The following is a 13,641-nucleotide window of genomic DNA, read 5'->3' on the forward strand; positions in this document are numbered from 1 at the left end:
AAATATCCAGTATTATTCACTAATAGTGGCAGAATCTGAACACTAGCTGGGTCAAAGTTCTGCTTGATATGTGGCACTGGGTATCTTAGGAGCCTGATCCCCACTTTCTAAATTACCTGAGTACTTAGGAGCCTAGATCTTAGTGAAAGTCACTGAGTTACATTCCTAAGAGCCAAATTTTTAAAGGTATTTAGGCGCCCGAAGATGTAGCTAGGCCCCCAGTGGGATTTTCAAAAGCAACTCGGTGCTTAACTTCCATTTTGAAACTTTTACATAATGCCTAATTTCCTATTCAAAAGGTTTCCTTTATTTTATTTGCTCTATCCCATAAACTTGGCAGAGCTTGCTGACACTATTTTAGTTTGTCATTGAGTGAGGCAGGCAGCATCAGCTCCCTGACCTCAGACAAAACAAATGTTGGCACGCTAGTTACCATTTATTTTCTTTTACAAATGCACATAAAAGGTTTCTCATTAAAGCCTGGATTGGAATTCAGCAAGAGAAAGGAAATAAGCTGAAGATCAGTCAGAATATCAGACAATGGATCACCCCACCTCCACTGGAATTCATAGAACTTCTATTGCTTGTATTAGATGCCAGCAGTGGGGCAGCAAGAAGAGCAGTGCAGAGGGGCTGGCTTTTGCCTGGGCTGGGATTCCTTTACCTGTGGGTCCCAAAGTACAGGTGGGATAGAAGGTTGGGATGCTGCATCGCCTGCCCACCCAAGGAGCAATTCAATCATGTGAGTTCAACCTAACATCACCATTTTGCCTGCTCTCATAACAAGGGCATAATAAGGGAAGAAGGAAATCTCTGTGAGGATTGTAGCCTGATTTAGGGTGCACTAATAATATTTATTTATTCTTATTTTATTTTAATTTAATTAGTTAATAATATTAATAACAATTACTTATTACTATTCATAGTATGGGTTTTAAGCACGCCAATCTGTTTGATCAGAAGATAAAAGTTCTTGATCTGAATCAGGCTCCACAGAATTTACAAAGGACCCTCAGGGGTATGACCAGAAGCTCACACTGAGACAGATATAGCCTTAAAGACTTTTTATTAAAATCAATAATAGTAAGTAAATGGTAAAATATTCAGAGTTACAAAATTACAATTGCATTACTGCTATTCAAAAGATGCATATGCTAATATAGTATTATATGCAACACAGCTTTGGTCACACCCTTCCTTGATAACCTGGTGGTAAGAGACACAGTACCAGCCTCGCAGTTCAGGTTTCTCGATTCTTGAGTGAGGGATACAGTGCTTAGAAAAAGCTAATGCTAAGAGCTATCAAAACTAACTTAGGATTTACTTGACTAACTTAAACTTGAAATCAAAACCTAATAAACAAACTAAGAAATAAAAACTTAGGGAAACCAAGCTTAGCCTAGTTCCCTTGAAACTTAAAATTTAAGAACAAGTATAACCTACTAATAGTAGTAGTCATAGTAGATAGAATAAAAAGAGTGAGATAGAGAGAGTGGAGGAAGTAAGTGAGAATGGAATACTCTATCGAGGTGGGGCACCTCTTTTATAGGGCAAAGTGCCAGAAATCCTTCCTCCTTTGACCAAATTTCATTCCTTGCCTACAAAATGTTAGGGTATGCTTACCCCATAGGCTAGTATGTATGTGCGTATTGATGACATGGACCTACGCACATATGTTCCCTTATGGTATACCTGTTAAGTCTGTGGGTACAACATTGAAAAACCCCCTATGCCATTCCCCATTGTCTATTGGTCTAGATAAAAGGTCATAGGCATAGGCGTGTGTACTTATCTATTTAGGTAACAAGATATAGGTCAACTTTGCTTTCTGAGTAAAAGGTCTTAATATAGATATGCTAACTTTGCCTTAGCTTAACATACAGGATATGGCCTGTAGGTCTCTTGCATTAGAGACAAAGTTACTTTAATATGAATCTATAAACCTATTACAATACACCAAATACTTAAACTGTAACAAAAGATATCTATATCTATATCTATATGCAAGCAAGCAGGCTAGTCCTATAGGGTACAGGATCCCCTCATGAGGATCCCTCATGTCATTCCATTTAGGTTGAGGAAGTTGGGAGTATGCTCACCCACCCACAAAATAGGCCATGGGACAAACCCCATTGTTCTCAGTGGAATCTGTGAATGGACCCATACCTCTCACCCCAGGCAGTATACATCCATTACAGTCACACTATCCAGGAAATCTCCCTGGCCATAGCTGACCTGGGTGAAGGATTCTCATGGTCACAAGAACTCTGCATGAATTACACTCCAGCATCAGGCTGCATAATCATTTTCTTGTAAACTTCAGTTGGTGCCGTGGGAAGGGGAGAATCTACCCTTCCTCCCACCCTCATCTTCACTTCGCACAGACTCCAACAGAGAGACCTTTGTGGGACCTGGGGGTGCTTCAAAGGCTCATAAGTACTTCCTTATATACAGAAGGAAAATCTTTGTGCACAGGTCTGGGAGCATGACCCTTCTCCTTTCATTTTTGAGGACTTTATTGACCTCAGGCCCCCTCAGAATTCAGCCCTATGCTCATATATCTGTGTCTGGCTTTTCCACAGCCATTTTTTTAAAAAAAAGTTTCTATGAATTCCCAGCCAGCAGGATGTAGACCTACGTTGTACAGACTTCAGTGGCTTTCACACTGCAGAAAGCTGCAAGATCCTATTGATAGACTAGAACAGAGGTGGGCAAACTATGGCCTGCGAGCCACATCCAGCCTGTGGGACGGTTCTGCCTGGCCCTTGAGCTCCCGGCCGGGGAGGCTACCCCGGCCCCTCCCCTGCTGTCCCAGCCCCTCCCCTGCTGTCCTCCCCCTAAAGCAGCTTCAGTTCGCCGGCCCTCCATACAGTTTCGCAACCCCGATGTGGCCCTCGGGACATAAAGTTTCCTCACCCGTGGATTAGAGCCTTCCCTGAGGAAATGCTCTAGGGAAAGCAAACCAGATACTCAAATGATTTTTGAGACCCAGAAAGCATGGTCCCTCTAGATCAAGGTCAAGATCAATGGCAGGGAAGTTGAACTGCATTGCAGTTGCCTGAAGAATATTTGGATCACAGAAAAAGAGAAGGTTATTTTCAGGCAATGATCCTTTATCTCCCATTATCATATTCACTCCAGGAAAAAAATAAGTAAAGTAATTTCAGTCATTTGGTTAAAATATTGTACATTTGAGTGAATACATTAAAAAATTGAAGCATTTACTCATGGCCAGAAATTTATACTGATTTTGTTCCTTCTTGTCTTGATTAACAGCATATTTCTACAAATTACTAAGGTCCTATCATCTGATTTTTATATGCATTAAGTGACATTAAGGCTGTGATAATTCAAAGCTAAGGTTCTGGCTATATTGATCATGCTGACATGGCTCTAATGCTAAGGACTAAAATAAGAGGCATATGGGGAAAAGAAGCTTAAAGTAATGTGATTTTCATTCAGTATAAATAACAGACCCTGTAAATTCAGTTTCATGATTCTCCACTTCAGATCATTATAATGCATGGTAAATATAGTGCTACCAGGAATTTGTGGGACAGAGGTAAACATGTGTGTCAAATGAATACTACCCCTTTTAAGGAAGGACAGTAGAGGGATGTGGTCCTCTGTCCTTAAATCACGGTGTCCTACCCAAATATTGCAGACCTCATTGCATCCAAAATTGAGTTAGAACTACCTGTAACATCCTGTTGTAATCACATTAGTTAAGAGGCGTGCTAGTTTGAATGCTTGCATGGTATATGTTGGAAGCAGACAGCATTGCACTTTGATCAAGATATGTATCTTGAACTGCCTTTTAAAAAATACGCGGGATGGAAGGGAATGAGAAAATTCATTAAAAAATCTTGATCAAAGTATGCTGCTGACTGCTTCTCTATCAGAATATCACTGGTGTATTCTGGCAAGATGCCCAGAAGGAATGAGCAATATTTGGTAGATTCAATTGCAGTGCATACACTCTACATGGGAACTGATTGCAATGAAGCTATGGCCAGCATTAGAAAAGGCTGTAGCAAAAGTCATCAGGATCTTTAAATATAGAGAACAAAAACCCTGCCCCCCCCCCACCCCATGTGGCAGATGCAGCAAAATTGGTGCTGTATCAATGCAGAGCAGTAGAAGAGAAGACTCTCTGGAGGCTGCACTGAGCAGTCACATCACATGCACTTGATAGGACCTAGTCCCACATTTTCACACAGAGTTTGGGAGGAGGATCCTAGAAAGATGTTACAAGTGGAAACTTCTGCTACACCGGGGTGGGCAAACTTTTTGGCCCGAAGGCCACATCAGGATTGCAAAACTATATGGGGGGCTGGGTAGGGAAGGCTGTGCCTCTCCAAATGGCCTGGCCCCCACCCTCTCCCACTTCCCACCCTCTGACTGCCCCCCTCAGAACCCCCAACCCATCCGACCCCCACTGCTTCTTGTCCCCTGACTGCCCCTTCAGGACCCCCACCCCCATCCAACCCTCCCCTGCTCCCTGTCCTCTGACTGCCCCGACCCCTATCCACACCCCCACCCCCTGACATGCCCCCCAGGACTCCCACACCTATCCAACCACCCTGTTCCCTGTCTCCTGACTGCCCCCTGGGAGTCCCTGCCCCTTATCCAACCCCCCTTTCCAGCTCCCCACACCTTTACCATGCCGCTCAGAGAGGCAGGACTGGCAGCTGTGCCACCTAGCTGGAGCCAGCCGTGCCTTGAGCTGAGGCTGCGGGGGTGGGGGGTAGCCTCCCCGGTCGGGAGCTCAGGGGCCAGGCTGGAAGGCTGGATGTGGCCCACGGGACATAGTTTGCCCACCTCTGTGCTACACAGATTACTACCCCAATCTCATCTCTGTAACGGATGGTGTGCAGAGAGTTTATGAGTCTCCCAGGCTACTCAATTGGAGAGGCCATTCTATTGAAAGGTGGCATTTTCCTTTTGAAAGAGGTTGTGTAATGCTAATTTCACCTTTAAATGTCTATCTAAGCCTCCCCTCTCCAAGGGGAAAAGTCACTGACACCGACCAGTAATGGCAAAACATCCCGATGCAGTGAGTGGGTTCTTCCCTGCCTTTTTATTTAGTGATGGGAATGTAATTTACACGGCTCTGTGGTCCAAATTACTTCTCTCTGGCTCACAACTCAGAGATGAAACTCAGTCCAGGATAAGAGATGCCACAACTCTCCCAAAACAGGGAGAGAGAAGGGCTCCCAAAAATGGGAGGTTGAGCCCTACTGCACTATCTGGGCTAGTGATCTGAGGAAGAAGCCAACCCATCCATTCCCACATTCATCTGGCTCAGAAGAGCTTACCCCCACCACTAAAGAAGGAGCTTGCTGGTCTGGATTACTCCTTTGGTGAGGCTATAACAAGTCCCCAGGCTCTGTAGCCCTTTTAGGACATCTGGGAGACAGATAGTTCTCTGTTAGGAGCACCAGGATATTTACTTTTCTTGGGACATCCTCCCCGTAGCAATCTGTGACCTCACCAGACAGATAGGCGGCAATCACTGGGTGTGATTCCAGTTTGAGCCAACTTACCTGAGCTAGCCATCATTTCACGAGCTCAGTTCCCAGAGCAGTGAAGATGCAGCAACATGAGCTCCTGTGTAAGCTATACAAGCCCACCCAGAACCTCACACTGCCATGGCTTCACCGTTTCAGAACCTGAGCTAGCTAGATTAAAGCTAGCTTGGGTATGTGTACCTGAGCTGCAACTGCACCCCATGATTGTAGTTTAGACCAGTGGTTCCCAAACTTGTTTCACCACTTGTGCAGGAGGCCGGTTTGTTTACCTGCCGCATCCGCAGGTTCGGCTGATCGTGGCTCCCAGTGGCCAGGGTTCCCCGCTCCAGGCCAATGCGGGCTGCGGTAAGTGGCAGCCAGTACGTCCCTCGGCCTGTGCCGCTTCCAGCAGCCCCCATTGGCCTGGAGTGGGGAACCGCAGCCAGTGGGAGCCGCTATTGGCCAAACCTGTGGTCACGGCAGGTAAACAAACCAGCCCGGCCCGCCAGGGGCTTTCCCTGCACAAGCGGCGGAACAAGATTGGGAACCACTGGTCTAGACATACCCAGAGGTCATGTTCCTGTTCATTCCATATTTCATTTACAGCTTGCCTATCCCAGGACAGTCATATCTATTTTTGGTTGGATTTTCTACTTTAATGGGAGTCTCAGAGCCAAATCCCTGTACCTGGCCTTAAGAGTCTCTAAATCTTTAAGCCTGACATTTCTGTATTATGTTTTTGCAGCATAAATTATGCAGTACACCTGAGGCATTGATGAGTACTAAATTCAGTACCATACCAGCAATTGCTTTTTACAAAAAAGCAATTGCTTTTTTCTCAGCCTAGAAACTGCTTAAAATTATGTTACAACTGATCCAGAAACAAAAAACAAACAAACAAAAAACTAGGCCTGAAGCCCATTCCTGATATGCGCTATGTTTGAATTGATTGATTTTGCACCCTCATTTTTAGAGTTAGTTTCCATTCATAGCTAAAATAAGTTCTCGATTCAAATATGAAAGAAGGAAAAAGTAGGTGCCCATGCCATCACTATTGCTCTCAGTTTACTGCTTTCATTTAAAATAAAATTAACCCCTCCTCATGCAAAGCATGAGAAATTGAGCTTTGTGTCAGAGACTAAGAGGTCACTGAGACAGGATGGAATTTCCTTCCACCTGCCTTAGAGTGACCACCATACGTCCCATTTTGTCCTGGACAGTCCCTTTTTTAAGCCCTGTCCCAGCCGTCCTGACTTTTTTGGTAAAAGTGGGCATTTGTCAAAAAAGTGGGGTTCAGAGGAACATGGGGGGGCGGGGAGCAACAATGCCAGCCCCACACGAAAGGGGATGGGGGGGAGGCAGGGCTCGGGCTGGGGGGAGGCAGCTCTCGGGTGAGCAGTGACACTAGCCCAATGTGGGGAGGGGAGACAGGGCTCAGGCAAGCAGCTTGGGCCAGCCCCGCTCAGGGAGGGGAGGGGGCTCAGGCCAGCCATCCCTGCAGCTGCCTGTTTTCCCTTTTGGAAATATGATCACCCTAACCCACTTATAACCTGTGAGCAGAGCTGCAACATGGCCACTGTTTCACTATATGTACAGGAGTAGCACCTGCTGTCATTCATGCCCCCTGTACAGGCGTTTTGATATGTTTCGACTGTATAAGTGGACAGTCCATAGTCCTACTCCTGGCCTATATCTAATGGATTTCCTGCATGGGTGCTCTGCCTGCATCCTCCCTCCAAGTTTTCAGCAGAATGAGGAGTGTTAAGTAGGATTCCAGCATTAGGCTCCAATCCTACAATCTATTCCATACATGCAGACCACTGAACACACACTAAGCCGTATTGATTTCAATATGGTGAAGGGATATGCCCACATGGAACAATTTTCAGGATCTGGGTCTTAAGAATATAAATGTAGTTTTATGGTTTTCACTAAAGAATTGTCCAAAGCAGCCAAGTAAAACACCTTAAAGTGTTTAGGTGCTGCTCATTTTTCGATAAGTGGCTACAAATATTGTAGTTACATTAAAAACACAAATGTAAAAACACATTTAAACACTGGCCACTGAAGCTGTTATGCTGATGAAACTTAATTGCCAGTTGTCCATGAAATGTTCCAAGCTCTAGGAAATGTTCCAAGCTCTAGGAAGCCTTTGTTGTTATGACGCAGATGGTATTGCTCATACACTCTCCAAACCAGGAAAGGAAAATGTTACAAAATCTGACTCTGTCCTTGTTTGTAATGCACCACATAAAAAAAGAAAAGAAAAGTAAAGAAAAAACATTTCCAACAGCACATTGCTCCAAAGAAAGCATCAAATATCAGCTGAAATTCCCTTTCAAACATACACTCCAGAAGATGCAGCCTTTATGTTTAATATCATAGTCTTTGACACATCAGGTTCTAATATTTGCCAATGAAAATCTCTGATAATTACGATTTTTTTAAGGTTGGTACATTAAATGTTAAGTAGAGGTTGGACATTTCTCCTGTGCTAATAATGCCCTTTCTTAAAAGAATATGAACAGTGCTTTTAATTATATCTCTTACAAATACCTTAAGAAATTAGTTTTTGACTCCTATATATTATAAAGGATTATCTGATCTTTAATTTTTATTCAGGGTCTCTTTTGATATTAAAAAGTGAAAACCATCGCTGAATGACTGACCTTCAGACAAACATATCCAGAGGTTCTCCTTGACATAAAAAACCCAGTGATAAAAGGCTTTTATAATACACTGACCTAGCATGTATAATCCTATACATTTGACTTTCACAGAGCTAAAAGAGTTCTTTTTTGCCTTGAAGAGTAGAAGCTCTTTTCTTTCAGTGCTGAAAGTCACAAATTGTCCATGATAGGTTTCTGTGAAAACATCCATGGCCTCTTACAACATAGCACCTTCAAGGGGACCTTCTACATCAAAACCACAAGTCTACTACAACTCAACTTGACCCCTTTTAGCTCTGAGAAAATAAAAGCTGATGAGGACCATTCAGTAAGGCTTACATGAAGTCTGTCAGCATATCCTTCTAAGAATAGCTGCTTGGTAAATAGAAATGAAGATTATCGTTACTGGAGGGGTGGATTATACATTCTTTTTTGTACATTTTTTTCTCATTGTCCTTTTTGTGTCAATCTTGATTCTTAAGAAATCTTTTTTAAATGCAGGTTTGCTTGTACAGTCAGTCAGTCAGTCAAGGAACTGGTATTACCACATGGATATTTGATCTGGTATCTTCCAAAATACCATGCCAGTCCATAGCACAATGCCATCTATGTGATGAAAGAGATTGAGAAAAAGATAGCTGCTAAATCCTTAACTTCTTACTCAGGACAGATTGGAACACACACTAAGTGATTAGAGGAGATTGAACATGACGCAAAGGTGAATATAACCACGTTTTCAGGACACGATGCCTCTACTGGGGTTTCTGTGAGGCTGCTGGCTGAGCAGGAGAGACGTCTCCCAATACAATGTATTCAGGCCCTCCCAGCTTAGTGTGTGCCATGGTAAGTGCATTACAGGTCTAAAGAAGCAAAGCTGTTCCACTGTGACTTCCACTGGCCAAGGCCCCTCCCTCCTGATAGCATCACTCACATGAGGCTATTGTCTGAGACTTCTGGTGCTTGGAAGCCATCACTGACTAAAGATGCTTCATCTGACAGTAACTTCTTCTATTTTCACTTACTCTGCTCAATCACATCTGAACCTACCAATCTTGAGGCCAATATGAACTCTGAGGTAGATTTTAGAAGGATGTATTGAGGAAACAAAACACAATGGAAACTAATTTGGAACTTTAATTGTGAAGTGGCTACTGATGATCCGTAGGAAAAAATATACATTTATGTTTATTGATATAAAAACATAACAATAGAAAATAAACTGCTTAGTATATTAAAAATTTTACTTTTATGATTATGTTCAGCTATAGCATTTGGTGCAATATTTAAGCTCTTCCTCTGTTTGTTAATAAAATAAAGTTTTGTTTAAATTATGGTGCTTTAAGCAGATTTCCAGTGAGTTCTGTACTTTATTTATTCATTTCAGCTATATTCATTCCCACAAGAATTTCAGCAAAAGTAAATTAACAAGACCTGGCATGACAGCTTTTTCTTTAACAGGGATTTTTTTTCCCCAGCAACCTCTTAGTGACATCTGATCCTTAGATGACTGGGAATCAAACATGAAATATGCTGATGCCTCTTCAGTGAGACACTGTAATTGCTATTATAATGAAGGTGGACCAGACTGCATTTAAAGATTTGCAAGGCTGTCTTTTTAGTAGAGACTATGTTTTGAATGGACATATGTGTTTTATAGCAAAAGTAGCTGGAACAAACCATGCAACCACCTTAGATTATAATTTGCTCATTTACACTTTAATGAATAAATTAGTATGCTGCATCAGTTCTGTTCTGCTGTCATGATAAAACTTGCATTTATATAACCTGTAATCAGCTTCAGTATGGCCACCAGGGGAAAAATGATTGTAAGTTGACGACCACAAATATTTGTTCTGTATTGCATAGTCCGGGAATTTACAAATGGCTTGTAGCAACATGCAAAAGACAAGGCACTATTATTTGTGTGGCAATAGCAGTAATTGCTGTGACAGCTGGGATGGATAGGAAAAAAGTGAAATGTAGGCTACTTCCTGTACATTTGTGCACTATTGATAAATGCAAGTTACAAAATGATTTCATTTCTCCCATAATTTATTTTGGCTGCTTTACTAATTGCTAGCCCAGAAAGAAAAGGCCAACATTTTGTCACTATGTGTCCACTCAAACTCTGTAACCTTGGAAAGCCTTTAGGTCCCAGTATTCAGTTCCTTCATAAGAAATACAAAAATCACACCAGTCCTCTCTCACTTTCCCTCTTTATAGAAAATGTCTGTTGTTGTTGTTTTTCAGTTGAAAACTACTGAAGCTAGCCTAAAAACTTTTGAGTTAATCCCCAAACTTGAGAAAAACAAGATCTTCTAGAGCTCAATATTTCTTAGTTTAAAATAATTAAGAACATTTTCTTCCTTTGCTTTTACTTGTTTCTTTTCTGCAGCCAGAAGAAAGAGGATATACGGGGGTACAGAACTGTTGATTTCTCTTTAGAATACAGAATTTGTTATCCTCTTTCACACCTAGGGACTATAGGGCAAAAGTCCCATTCCAACCCAATGGACTGCAAAGAAACATCTCAAAAGCCCAAGAAGATTGCATTGTGATTCAACCAGTTGTGTGGCACTTCCTTATTTCTGTCAAATACTTGGGCCTTGTTTTAGAGTTTGTGACAGTCACTATCTACAAGTAAAATATTGAATGTATCATTTATTTGAATAAGAATGGTCTAGTTATTATGTAATCCTGCCTTGCATCCAGGGGATTGGACTAGATGACCTATTGAGGTCCCGTCCAGTCCTGCACTTCTAGGACTTTATTTTCTTAGTTAAGTTAAGCTATGTGATAAAGGGGCATAACATGTTCTCTGTGATTTACTCAGGGAACCCCTTTATGGAAAAGTGAACATAAGTGTTCGGGGAGAGGAAGGAGTCTGGAAATGGAAAGAAGTTTGGGGAACCCAACCTAGATTCCTGTCTTGGCTCTGGGCTACCAAAATGCACGATGGGTTGGTGTTCTTCTCAGCACTGAGGGACTTCCAGGAGACTTCCCTTGATACCTCTCCATCCATTCTGTTCTTCCTTCTGCTTTTCTTTCTCTACTGCAACTCCTAATTCCCACTCCCCCTTGAGGGCTTCACTGTGACCCCTTCCCCATTCCATGGGGGATATTTTAAAGTGATTAGAAATTAGACAATTAATGCTTCCACTGAAATGTCATCTCTGGTCTTTAGTGGTAACACCACACTGAGATTAATGGTGGGTGGAGGAGCTCACAACTCCCATAATTTAAGTGGTCTGAAAACTCAGTAAGAACTATGCTACATTGGTTCCATGAGGTTCACATTTTGAAAGTTATTTTCACAACCAGGAGATACTGAAACTTTTCTACAAAATCTAATATGTTGTTTGGGCTACATAAATGCATCAAATGAGCTGGTCATTTGACCTCCATAACACAATGGCTTTTTCAGTGCCCCCTAAAAACAGCTTGCTCCAGTCACATCTTCTGAGCTAGTGATGAACAAAAGTTGGACTGGGAAGAGAGAGGAGAATGTCTGGTTCTAGTCAACCTCTTTTTACCCCACCTTCACAGTAGGAGTTTTGTATTCATCAGTCTTCAATTCCTATCCATCTAATCCAGTATACCTATTTAAGTAATTATATCCCAATCTCACCATAGTTTCTGAGGGCTATATCCACAAAGAGGACATAGGCTCAGTGTCCCAAGGCTTACCTGCAGAACCCTGTTACTGAGTGGAATCCTTTGCCTTGAGTTAGGTGCCTGGGCTCCCCATGCACTGTATGGGGAGAAAGTTAGTACTTAAGCCTGGGATCCACAAAAACCAACAACATGAGTGGGCAGATACTGAAGATAGTCAATAAGAAATGCCAAAGAGAGGGGTGAGGGTTAAGCCCCACTGCTCAAAGGGACTTAGGCACCTATCTCTGGGATCGAGGGAGACAGCTATCTCCATGTGGGATTCACAGTCACGAACCCTCTCCTGAAGGCAGGCAACTGACCCAGGACATCCTTTTCTCACAAAAGTGAGGAGAAGGAAGCGGTGCCCCCTTTTATGTAATAGCCTAATGGTTAGAGCACTCACCCAAGATGTTGGAGACCCAGATTCAGATCTGGTCCCCAATACCTGATTCAAAAGAGGAACTTGAACCCCAGTCTCCTACCCCTACTTTCCAGGTGAGTGCCCTAACTATGGGGTATTCTGAGATGAGTCTCTCTCAATGTTTCCTGTAGAAGCTGTTCCACTTTGCATAAAATACTGAAATATTAATTGAAGCATGGGACCTGAACCTAATTCTCTGCCCAGGACTGTGGGAGCTACAGAGACAAACTTATTTGTGCTCTAGCCCAATGAATGTTTAATTTCTGAAAGACATTGCATAAGAGGGTATTAAGGCTAATTGTTAGTTACTTCATTATCAGTTCAGAAATAGTGGCCACAGAATAGATTCCCTTCTGATCCATCATCTGGGGATGACATCTCTTCTCCCCAGTGGAAAGACCCAACACCCAATATTAGCTGCTCAGGAAGGATTTGCCTGTAAACGAATACACAGTAGGAGTGAATATAGCATCAGATGCACTGCAACACAGACAGAAAATGGCAAAGATTTAGAAGCTATTCACATGATGGCAATTTTTTGTCCCCTGCTTAACTTTCTTTATGATAAATGTTGTTTTCACAATTACTTGCAATTTTGTGAATCAGATCATAGCAACTGTTTCCACAGTGGCCCTCTTGAGAGGAGAGGGATATAATAAAGGTTTTCAATTTGTCTGCATTGGCTTAGTAGAGTGGAAATGTCAAGTGCAGCTTTCACATTTATGATGAATATGACTATAGAATGTATTAGTGGAAGTGCATACTTGAAAATAAGATTAGAAACAATGTTATGGTCATTGGACCACGTTTGAGAATGTCATTGTACATTTTGCTAAGATCTGAAGTCTTCCATTTTAGGACATGTCTAAACTTACTGGAGATCGACGCTGCTGTGATCGATGCAGTGGGGGTCAATTTAGCAGGTCTAGTGAAGACCTGCTAAATCAAAGTGCAAGCTGGTCTCCATATTGGAAGAGAAGATTGAAGGTCTGGAGCAACAGATAACAACCCTGCGTTGCATACGAGAAACTGAGGATTTTCTGGACAAAACTCAGGATAGGCTTCTAGGGGCACAAAGCTCTAAAGATATAGAGCAGGTTGCACAGAGGAGCCAAGAGGCCAGTGAAGAAGCGTGGCAACATGTGACCTCCAGAAGAGGTAAGCGGAATGTCCGGGTTCCAGTAACACAGACACAGGTAACTAACCGCTTTCATGTTCTCTCCACAGGTACCGTTGCGGAGAGTGGACCAGATGATATGTCTGGGGCGAGAAAGCAGAAGGAGACTCCGCTGGTTGGAAGGCATGAGATGCGATGTTCTGAGGTTGGGGGTTCCACGACCACCACTCCCAAGAGGAGAAGGCGGGTGGTGGTGGTCGGGGACTCTCT

General features: G+C 42.7%; 1 protein-coding gene and 1 pseudogene across 2 annotated transcripts in view; one reads left to right on the top strand and one right to left on the bottom strand.

The window, feature by feature from the left end:
- The window catches only part of NALF1 (NALCN channel auxiliary factor 1), a 788,290-nt gene that overhangs the window by 166,199 nt on the left and 608,450 nt on the right, over positions 1 to 13,641 (bottom strand). The window lies entirely within an intron of this gene.
- LOC311514358 (pescadillo homolog pseudogene) overlaps positions 12,242 to 13,641 on the top strand; it is a 45,331-nt pseudogene continuing 43,931 nt past the window's right edge. Inside the window, exon 1 of the transcript in view lies at positions 12,242 to 12,328. The product of the transcript in view is annotated as a pescadillo homolog pseudogene (transcript). The remainder of the gene's footprint in view (positions 12,329 to 13,641) is intronic.

The sequence above is a fragment of the Lepidochelys olivacea genome (assembly GCF_965140295.1).
Source record: "Lepidochelys olivacea isolate rLepOli2 genome assembly, chromosome: 1".
Classification (NCBI taxonomy): domain Eukaryota; kingdom Metazoa; phylum Chordata; order Testudines; family Cheloniidae; genus Lepidochelys; species Lepidochelys olivacea.